We start from the raw sequence: 11941 nt of genomic DNA on the forward strand, positions 1-11941 counted from the left end.
GTACCTCTCGCCGATGAGGTACTAGCGCTACTCCTGCTCGGTTCCCTCCCGAATAGCTGGGAGACGTTGGTTGTCACTTTGGGCAACGCCGGGCCGGAAGGGAAACGGTTATCCCTACCAAGAGTGAAGTTGAGCTTCCTAGATGAGGAGGCTCGTCGGAAAGATAAGGATACTAGCTCTGACTCCAAAGTGCTCCTTACCGAATCGGAACGCGGAAGACAAAGGAACCGTAGCCCCCAGAACCGGGAAAAGTCGGGGACACGGTCAAAGTCAAGGGGGAGGCCTACCTGCTTCTATTGCGACAGGCCGGGACACTTCCAGAACAACTATCGGCACTTTCGAAAGAACAAGGAAACCAACGGTACCGATTCGAAACGGACACCGAACCGGAACAGTAAAGACCGGAGGGGGCCGGATTGGAAGGGAACGACGGCAATCACGGCAAGTGAAGAAGAGTTGATGCTCATCACTGAGGAGAGTGAGCTAATCCTTGCCGATGACGAGATGACCTGGGTGGTAGACTCCGGAGCGTCATTCCACCTTACCCCGGACCGGAAATGCTTCTCATCCTACTCAGCCGGTCGGTGATCACGGTTGTGTCCGGATGGGGAATGAAGGTACATGCCAAATCGTCGGCATAGGAGACGTGTGGTTGACAACACCAATTGGATGCAAGCTACCACTGAAGGATGTCCGACACATTCCGGAGGTTTGTTTGAACCTGATATCAGCCGGTCGGCTAGATGATAAAGGCTACACGAGTGGCATCCGGAACGGTGTTATGAATTTCAACAAAGGAACCGTAGCCCCCAGAACCGGGAAAAGTCGGGGACACGGTCAAAGTCAAGGGGGAGGCCTACCTGCTTGTATTGCGACAAGCCGGGACACTTCCAGAAGAACTATCGGCACTTCCGAAAGAACAAGGAAACCAATGGTACCGATTCGAAACGGACACCGGACCGGAACAGTAAAGACCGGAGGGGGCCGGACTGGAAGGGAACGACGGCAATCGCGGCAAGTGAAGAAGAGTTGATGTTCATCACTGAGGAGAGTGAGCTAATCCTTGCCGGCGACGAGATGACCTGGGTGGTAGACTCCGGAGCGTCGTTCCACCTTACCCCGGACCGGAAATGCTTCTCATCCTACTCAGCCGGTCGGTGATCACGGTTGTGTCCGGATGGGGAATGAAGGTACATGCCAAATCGTTGGCATAGGAGACGTGTGGTTGACAACACCAACCGGATGCGAGCTACTACTGAAGGATGTCCGACACGTTCCGGAGGTTTGTTTGAACCTGATATTAGCCGGTCGGCTAGATGATGAAGGCTACACGGGTAGCATCCAGAACGGTGTTATGAATTTCAACAAAGGGAGCCTGATTGTGGCTCGGGCCCGGAAGGTCAACACACTGTACTTGATGAATGCCCGGTTATGTCCAGAGGAAGTGAAGGTGGCATCCGACACTACCGGTGAGCTGTGGCACAGAGGCTGTGTCACATGGGCGAGAAGGGGATGAAGAGGCTTGCAGAAGACAACCTCATTCCAATGAAGAACGTGCACTTGGAGAAGTGCACTGATTGTCTAGTCGGTAAGCAAAGTCGGACCTCCTTCCGACCAAGGCCACTGATGAGACGTAATGCACCACTGGAGTTGGTGCATATTGATGTGTGTCAAGTGGACACGAAGTCACATGCAGGATCGTAGTACTCCGTGACGTTCATAGATGACCACAGCCAGAAGCTGTGGGCAACACCATTGAAGACGAAGGATTAGGGGCTATCCGTCTTCAAAGAGCTCCACGCGAGAGTGGAAAGAGAAACTGGCCAGAAGCTCGAAGGGAATCCAGCTCGAATTTACCGTGCCGAAGACGCCAGAACTAAACAGGCTGGCCAAGAGGATGAACCGGACCATAATGGAGAGGGTCCGGAGTATGTTGGCGCATGCAAAATTACCCAAGAAGTTTTGGGCTGAGGCATTATCGACAGCGACGTATGTGATAAACAGATCACCCTCAGTACCCTTGGACGAAGACACACCAGAGAGAGTCTGGACAGGTAAGGAAGTGTCCTACTGGCATTTGAAGGTATTCAGGTGTCTTGTGTATGTGCATGTTGCTAAGGACCGGAGAGGAAAGTTAGATCCAAAGACCCGGCCATGCATATTCCTCGGTTACGGCGACGATGAGTTCGGCTACCGAGTGTGGAACCTGGTCGACAAGAAGGTATTCCGGAGTCGAGATATTATCTTCATGGAGGACAAGACGCTCGCCGATTGGGAGTCGGAGAAGAAGATAATGAACTCCGAGTCGACCGGTAAGGATCGATTCTACGATGAGTAGACCCATCCGGCAAGAGACCGGTTAGCACTCGAGGAACCAGCCGGTTAAGGTGAGGATACCGAACCGGCAGAAGACGAAGCTAAAACCGGAACCGGCCAAGACCCCGAATCGGATTCGGATGAAGAGCAAATTGTGGAGCCGGTTGCCAAAGGCCAAAGACGGAGATATCCTCTCAGAGAGAGAAGGGCCCCTCGGAGATTTCCGAATGCAGAGCATGTACTACTAACTGATGAGGGAGAGCCAGAAAGCTTCGAGGAAGCTAAAAGTGACGCCCACAGCCGCAAATGGTTAAGTGCCATGCAGGATGAGATGGATTTCCTGCATGAGAACCATACATACGAATTGGTGGAGTTGCCGAAAGGAAAATGGGCACTCTGAAACAAGTGGGTGTACAAGTCGAAACCGGGAGATGCCGACAACCCCCCAAGATACAAAGCCAGGATCGTGGTGAAGGGGTTCTAGCAGAAGAAGGGAGTGGACTTTGACGAGATATTTGCCCCGTTAGTAAAGATGACCTCCATCCGGACGGTGCTGAGTATAGCGGCAAGCATGGACCTCGAGGTAGAGCAACTAGATGTGAAGACGGCATACCTTCACGGTGACCTCGAAGAGCACCTGGTATGCTGGTTGAAGAAGAGCCTGTACGGACTGAAGCAAGCTCCCCCGGTAGTGGTACTGGAAGTTCGACTCCTTCATGACCGATCAAGGGTACCACAAGATGCAGGCCGATCATTGCGTGTTTGTGAAGAAGTTCGAAGGAGGCGACTTCCTGATACTCCTTCTGTACGTGGACGACATGTTGATCATCGGACGGGACCAAGCCAAAATACGGATGCTAAAGAAGGCTCTCAATCGAACCTTCACAATGAAAGACTTGGGTCCGGCAAGACAGATGTTGGGGATGCATATCATCCGGAACCGGCCAACGAAGCAACTGTGGCTGTCATAGGAGAAATACGTGACAAAGGTGCTTCAACGGTTCAACATGTTAGAAGCGAAACCGGTCGGATCGACACTCCCAGCAAACTGCAGATTATCCGGTAAGCAAAGCCCGAAGACGAAAGTAGAGAAAGCAGATATGATGAAGGTTCCATATGCCTCTGCCGTCGAGAGCTTAATGTACGCAATGGTGTGTACCCACCGGATATAAGATACGCAGTCGGAGTGGTGAGCCGGTTTATGAGCAATCCTGGCAAGGAGCACTGGAACGCGGTCAAATGGATACTCCGGTACTTGAAGGGCACTTTGAACATGTGTCTCCGATTCGGCTCTGGTAAACCTCAACTTGACGGTGTTACCGATTTGAACATGTCGGCTGATGTGGATACCAGCCAGTCTACATCCAGGTATGTAATGACATATGTAGGGGGAGTTGTTTCGTAGCCGTCGAGGCTGCAGAAGACGATTGCGTTGTCAACCATGGAGGCGGAGTACATGGCGGCTGTGGAAGCCGGCAAAGAAATATTATGGATGAAGGACTTCATCGGAGAGCTCGGTATTCAGCAAGATGAATACCGGCTCTATTGCGGCAATCAAAGTGCCATCCACCTTGCTAAGAATGCGGCCTACCATTCCCGGACGAAGCATATCCAGCGAAGGTATCACTGGATCCGGGAAAGAGTAGATGACCAGGAGTTCGCGCTGACGAAAATCCATACGGCCGAGAACGGGTCAGATATGCTGACCAAAGTACTGATGCCCGACAAGCTGGATGCATGCCGGAAGCAGATCAGACTAGTAAGACATCCCATGCCAGACTGAAGGGGGAGTTTGTTAGGAAACAGGTCCCTCCGGATGGGAAGTGAGAAGAACAGTACTCATGAGCAAACTCGGCCGAGGCTGATAGGATGTGGTGTACCCGGCAATGGAAGACCCGATGAGAACCGGATGAGGAGTACCCAGCTACGAAAGAACCGGTAAGAGCCGGATGGTGAGGACCCGGTGAGAACCGGATGTGGAGTACCCGGCAACGGAAGACCTGGTGAGAAACGGATGTGGTGTACCCGGCAACGGAAGACCTGGTGAGAACCGGATGAGGAGTACCCGGCAAGAGCCGAATGATGCAAGCTCGGTGAGGAGTGCTCACCGGATGAAGGGACATATTCGTAAATATGTTTCTGAGAGTCCATCGGGGCTATATTTGTAAATAGCCGAAAAGTCATATTAGTATAAATTTGACTTAGGGCAAACTTAGTGTAGTGGTTGTTGTCATTCTTGTTGGTGCAAGAAGAGTGAGCGCGTAAGACTGTATAGAGAGAGAGAGAGAGAGAGAGGTTGTTGCCTCTGTTGTAACCACCGCCTATGGCGAAGATCGTGAGCACGAGGTCGTTGCCTCCGTGAGCTCACTGTTGTAATCATTGTGATATAGTGATAGTTAGCAGTCAGTGGACTGCAGTGGTTTTTCCCTCTCAGGGTTTTCCACGTTAAATATCCATGATTCGAGGATTCTCCTCTAGGTACTGTTTGAGTTCTTTGTCATCTCTACCCTCCAGCATGTAAACTAGAGCCATAGCCTTAGTAGGTAGTGTGCTCCCCTATGTTAAGACCCAAACCGTAGCTCGGCCCCGATGAAAACTGATGTTGTTGTGGTGCCAGGTCTACTTGATGTTCGCGGAACGCAACCATGGGCCGCCTAGCAAGAGGGGGTACGCTCCACGGGCATCCAGGGCTAGTACGACAACTGCTATCTCGAATGTATGGCCGCCTACTCTGATTTCTAACTTGCGAAGTAGCACGAGTGGTCGAATGTATCTTGTATCCGTCATGTGGAGCCAAAATGGGCATACTTCTGTTGAGAGACAAGCTCAACATTCGTGTGTAATATGATGCATAACCCAATGCGTAGACTACGTGCGTAAATCGGTACGCATAACATGGCCATATCGGTGTGAAAACCGCGAGGCCGTTGGGAAGATATTCCTCGTTGGAATAATTTTGGGAGTTAGTGTAGTAGGCTCATTTATGAGTGGTCAAGTACTATCAGTACTTGTGTGAGCCCTATTGGCAGGGCTTGTATAAAAGGTGCTCACTGAGCACGATGTATGTACAGATTGAGTATTATTTTGAATTGAGTTTCTATGTGTTCTCTCTCTCTATCTCTCCTGTGTACTGTGTATATTCAAGCTCTCCATTAAACCTGCGTATTTTCTGTGTTCGGTTTTCTATTTCTTACGCACATAATCTTTTTCATGGTATCCGAGCGGGAGGGTTGAGAACCTTTGCAGCCGACATAGCTTGAAAAGAAAACTAACCAAGAAGAACAGGAAAAACAAAATGGATAGAGGCATGGCTAGCTCACTTCCTACCGAGAAGCTCGATAGAAACAACTACACGTCTTGGTCCTACAAGATGCACCAGTACCTACTCAGGCACGGTTACTGGAGCTATGTCGATAGAGCAAATGATATAGACCCGAATCGACACACAGAGATTTCCTGGCGTGGGAACAGTCAGCAAGTAGAGTACTGTATTGGTTCGCGTCTTGTGTGGGCGAACAGCTCCTGAGCTATATTCGGGATGCGAAAACGCGAAAGGATGCTTGGGGAAATCTGAAGAAGATCTTCGCCGCAAGCACCACAGCCAGGAAGCTTCTACTCCAACAAGAGCTGAGCAATTTACGACAACGCGACTTGTCGGTTGCTGATTACACCTCGAAGATCAAAGAGATATGTGACTCCTTAGCCTCTATCGATGTGAACGTTGAGGAAGGCGAGATGGTGCAAATCTGTCTCGGAGGAGCATTCTGAACTGTTGTGTGTACACGGGAGAATACACCATCATTTTTCGACTTACAGCCGATGCTCCTTATAGAGGAGAACCACGCGGGTGCGTCGACAAGCACGCATGCCGACAACAAGATGCTATACACAGAGGGAGATAGGACCCGTGGTCGTGGCGGATGAGGCGAGTCGGTGCAGAATGGAGGCGGTTGACAAGATCAAGGAAGAAGGCACCAAAGTGATGCCGACAGCAATTCCGGACCCTCTGGAAACAGGGGGAGTCGAGGTGAGGAGAACCGGCAAGGGAAATCTGTCGCAGAATGCTGGTATTGTGGCAAAAAAGGCCACAAGGAGAGCGAGTGTTGGAAGAAGTGCGGCGATTTGGAGAGGACTAGATCCGGATCAGGTTCTAGACAGATCAACAAAGGAAATCGGTAGCGATCGCACTACGCCGAAGGATCCGGAAAAGCTGGAAAAGGGTCAGTCTTCGTGATGAGACACGAAGCAAACTCGATGAAGAAGATCACCCCGAAGTCGGACGAGGTGTGGTACGTCGACTCTGTCGCGTCAAACCACATGACGTGCCACAAGGAGTGGTTCTCGTACTTGGAAAAACTGATGCGACCAAGAGTAGTCGCAACCGGAGATGACACTCCGCATCCGATCGCGAATGTCGGTGAAGTTCCCTTGAGCCATGTCAGGCAGAAAGGGAAACTTATGAACGTGTTACACGTCCCGACAATCACGAAGAATCTGGTGTCAGTCTGGAAGATCGTCGACCAGGGGATGCAAGTCCAGTTCACGCTGTCGTGAAGATTCGTCACTACGCGCGGATCGTGAGGTGGAACCGCCGAGGTTCTGGACCGGAAGGGTTCAAAGTCGGTACAAGCTTTGGCGCAAGCTTTAGCGAGAAAGTACTTAAGATAGATTGGGAAAGAGAGAAGTTGAGATCAAACGATTGAGAGAGATTGATTGAACTTTTATCTTTGGATTTAAGAAACAAGTTACACGATCAATTTGATAACGAATTTCTTCTTCTTAATTTCATAACCCCAAAAAAACATGTTTTTTCTCCTCCCCCCTCCTTTTATAGATGCTCTCATGCATATGATGCATGTGAGGGTACAAGACATGCATAAAATGCATGTTTGCCATTTGGCGCTTATGTATTACATGTGGTGCATGATAACCATGTCACTCATTTTAGCTCTCATGTATGAGAATTTACATGTAAAAGTACAATGATAGAAATATAATTTCAACTAAATAACATGGCTTAATGATAAGCCAATTGACTCCTAACTCGGAGGTGCAAGGTTCGAATCCTTACTTGCCCTCCTTGTATATGTATATATGTATATATATTTATATATTTATTTATCTAGTCACCGAATGCCGGTTCGTCGGATGCCGTCGGTTACCGGTGCCTCGCCGGATGCCGTGGGTTACCGGTTTCTTGCCGGATGCCGTCACCGGTTGCCGTCGAATACCGGATTGGCACCGGATGCCGTCGTCTCACCGACGCTGGATGCCGTCACCAGATGCCGCCGCCTCACCGTCGTCGGATACCATCACCGGCGCCAGATCACCAGCTCCATCGTCGGTCCGGTTTTGGTTGGCCAAAACCCTTTACGAGTAGCTAGCCCACCTCCACTCTTAGTTCAAGTTACCTTGAACTCTCTATGCTCCACACATAGACACAAAGATAATATATTTTACTCTACCTTATATATGATGAGAGCCATATTTGTCGTGCCTATGTGGGATATCTCACAATTTTCTCTTTTCCTTTCACAAACTTTATACCCTCATATCTTGATATTTAGTTGTCCGTTTCTCGTGTAATAAAGTGCATTCGAAACCTCCATCATTTTGTACTTAGATATTAAATTTATTTAAAATGTTATCTTCACAATTATTGTATTATGTGATTCATACTCGATTTCGTACATTTTATGGGATTTTCACACTATTGCCGAAAATCTTCACGACAATGCATCTTGGGTGCTTCATCGAGGAAGAAGGCCGAGTTATTGCGGAAGGGCGCAGAGACGGGAGGATGTTTATCCTCGAGTCTATTGACGGTGGCACCGCAATGTTCGCGAAAGGACAAAAAGTCGAGTCGGATATCGACTTATGGCACAAGCGGATAGGCCACATCAACTATCAACGACTTAAGGACCTGCAATCGAAATAGGTGGTGTTTGGATTGCCCAAATTTAGTGGCCGGAAGGCACGAATTTGTGAAGCCTGCCAGCTAGGGAAACAACACGGACTTCCTTTCCCTAACGAGCATAACCGAAGCCGGAACAAGCTCGACTTGATAAATTCCGATGTATGGGGGGGGGCCAGCACAGAACGTTAGTCTTGGCGGGAGTCGATATTTTGTCTCCCTCATCGACGACTATACGCGACACACATGGATCTACCTCATCGAGAAGAAGAGTGAAGTCTTCGACTGTTTCTGGGACCTCAAAAGGTTTGTGGAAATGGAAACAGGACGAAAGATCAAGTGCTTGCGGTCGGATACCGGAAAAGAGAACTTTTTCGGTGAATTCAACGGTTATCTGCAACAGATGGGAATTCGGTGCGAGTTTAGTTATAGATACACGCTGGAGCAAAACGGCGTGGCCGAGAGGAAGAACCGGTCAATTGTAGAAGCAACACGGGCAATGCTGGAGGAGAAGAGCTTGTCCAAGTTCTATTGGGCCGAGGCGGTACGAACCGCGGTGTACATTTAGAATCAGATCGGAGAAAAAGTCTCAGCGCATGAGCTGTATTACGGAAGGAGGTTGAATCTGCGACACTTGAGAGTTTTCGGTAGCATTGCGTATGTGCATGTGTCGAAGGAGAAATGGAGCAAGTTGGGTGCAAAAGCTGAGAAGTGTATCTTGGTCGGCTATTCGGACAAGCATAAGGGTTATAAGTGTTATAACCCTCGCACCAAACAAGCGCGCGTGAGCCGCGACATTGTGTTTGACGAATCCGCGTCCTGGTACTTACCTCCGACTCTAGACCTCCACTCTAATCCGAGTTCTAACGATGAGGTCAGTGAGGCCAAGATGCCTCTGGATGAGCCTAAAATCGGGACCTGCGAAGAGAGTCCGATTTCGTTTCCGTTAAGTGGACTGGATGGACGACTGAGTCGGCTCGACCAGTCCGATGAAAAGCCGGCGAGTAGTGGAGACTCGACCATGCATTCCCTGCGAAGGAAGCCGAGGAGATGGCTTACGCGCAAGGAAAAAGGGAAGAAGAAGGTGTCGGATTACGGCTCGGATAAGAACGAGTCGAATCAACGCGAGTCCGACTCTGAGGGATGTGATGACAAGTCTTCGAGAGCGAAGTCCGCGTCAGCTAAGATAGCCTCAACATCGGCTAATAAGCAATTGCACTGATCTACCTGCCAAAAGAACCCTATTGTGCAGTTCGAATACAATGAGTACATGGCGCATCACTATGCTTACATGACCCGTGTAGCGGAAGTGCGTGAGCCGCAGAGCTACGAAGAAGTGGCGAAGGACGCAAATTGGCACGCCGCAATGGAGAAAGAGATGCGCGCATTAGCGGAGAATGAAACCTAGGACCTGGTTGACGCACCAAAAGGTGTGAAGCCGATTGGATGTAGGTGGGTGTACAAGGTCAAGTACAACACTGATGCCTCGGTCAACCGATACAAGGCTCGGTTAGTAGCGAAAGGCTACGCACAGAAACACGACATCGACTACGATGACACGTTTGCGCCGGTCGCGAAGATGACGACCGTCCGTGTTTTGCTCGCGGTAGTTGCGGCAAAGGGGTGGCACTTACATCATATGGATGTAAAGAATGCGTTCCTGCAAGGTGAGCTTGAGGAACAGCTGTACATGGTACATCCCCCCAGATTTCACTCCGGAACGAACACTTCGGCGGTGTGCCGATTGAAGAAGTCCCTTTACGGACTAAAGCAAGCCCCGCGTGCTTGGAACACGAAGATCACACAACGATTGCATCGGTTGGGCTTTGCGACGTCAAAATCGGACTCCTCACTGTTCATGCAGAAAGGTCGACTCGGGCCAGTTAGCATTTTACTTTATGTTGATGACTTGGTCATCACCGGCGCCGACCTACGTGAGATTGACCACGTGAAGCTCCAGCTTGCGGCATCATTCGACATGAAGGATCTAGGGGACCTTCATTACTTCCTCGAGATCGAAGTGATCCGTACCCCCGAAGGCATATTGATTAGCCAACGACATTACGTGCTAAGTATGCTCTTCAAATTCGGGATGGCCAACTGTAAGTCCATCTCGACTCTTCCGGATAGAACCGTCAACCTTCGCCCCGATTCCGGAAAGTTTTGCGACCCGACGAGGTTCCAACAGATAGTCGGAATCCTTATATACTTGAGCATCACCCGACCAGATCTCAGCTACCCAGTCGGGGTGATTAGTCAGTTCATGGCGTGACCGACTGAGGAGCACCTTCAGTGCGCACAACGCATACTCCGGTACATCAGTGCCACTAACGACCGGGGGTCACTATATTAGACCGATACTGCCGCACAGTTGATCGGTTACACCGATGCTGATTGGGCCGAAAACGCCGGCGATCGCCGATCCATGTCCGGTTTCACGTTCTCTCTTGGGATTGGATCACCGACAGTGGGTTTAGCAGGAAGTAGCCGACAGTTGCGTTGTCGAGCACCAAAGCCGAGTATAGAGGAGCGGCTATCATGACATGCGAAGCCATATGGCTGAAGCGGCTACTTAAGGATCTGCAGGTGGAGGTATCAAATCCAACGACAATTTACTGCGACATTCACACTTGGCCAAATGGGTTGTCTCAATCCCGAGGATTCAGAGTAATCAGGACTCCCCTTCTTTACACTCTCGTTTAACCCTCACACTTTATCAACGTGTATAGAATACTACGGTAAATTCTCACCACATGATATTATGTGGTCATGCCCGTAACATAATCCCCTCCCCCTCTTTAAAACATTGCACTCTTGCAATGGAAAGTTAGGGAAGTTACTTCTAAGCGTATTTTCACGTTCCCATGTGGCATCTTTTATTGACTTATCCATCGATTTAATTTTAAATTCTCTAATTTTTTTAGAATGCAGATATTTTGTTTTAACATCAAGAATTCTTTCTAGTACATGTGGTTTAGAAGATAATTCTTTAGAAGTAACCAGAGTTTTAGTTGTCATTGTATTGTCACCAGAACCTAGAAGTTCTTTTAGACGACATACATGAAAAACTAAATGGACTTCAACGCCATCATGAAGAGCGAGATGATAGGTTGATGAAACAATGCATTTGGGGACTATAAAAGGTCCACAAAACCGTGGGGCTAACTTAGGGCACTAATTGTAGACAATGTGTTAGAATTGTGAGGTACACGTAAAAATACCTTTTGTCTAGGGTTGAATACACGAGGTTGCCTATTATGATCAGCATAAAAACACGCTCTATCTTGAGCTATTTTTATATTCTCTCATGTAGTGTGCAACATATCTTGCATATCCCGAAAAAAGTTTTGCGTACTTTGCAACTTATCATGATGTATATTAACATCAATCAGGGCTCATGGTGGAAAACCATACATCAACATAAAAGGACTATATCTCGTCGATGTATGCTTGAAGCTGTTATAAGCAAACTCCAAATTTGGGATATAACGTTCCCATTTTGTTGGTTTTGTACCAACATATGCACAAAGCATGTCCTCAATAATTTGATTTACTCGTTCTGTTTGTCTAGCGAATTGAGGATGATCCATGGAGCTCATGCTCAATATAGTTTCTAACTTCTTAAAGACTTGTCCAAAAGTTGCTAGTAAACTTTGGATCTCAATCACTCACGCTATTCATCGGTAACCCATAAAAATGAAATAACTCCTC

The sequence above is a fragment of the Azolla caroliniana genome, unplaced genomic scaffold (genome assembly GCF_043228905.1).
Source record: "Azolla caroliniana isolate FFs.n. ecotype wild unplaced genomic scaffold, voAzoCaro1.0.p SCAF_11, whole genome shotgun sequence".
In the NCBI taxonomy this organism is placed as follows: Eukaryota; Viridiplantae; Streptophyta; class Polypodiopsida; order Salviniales; family Salviniaceae; genus Azolla; species Azolla caroliniana.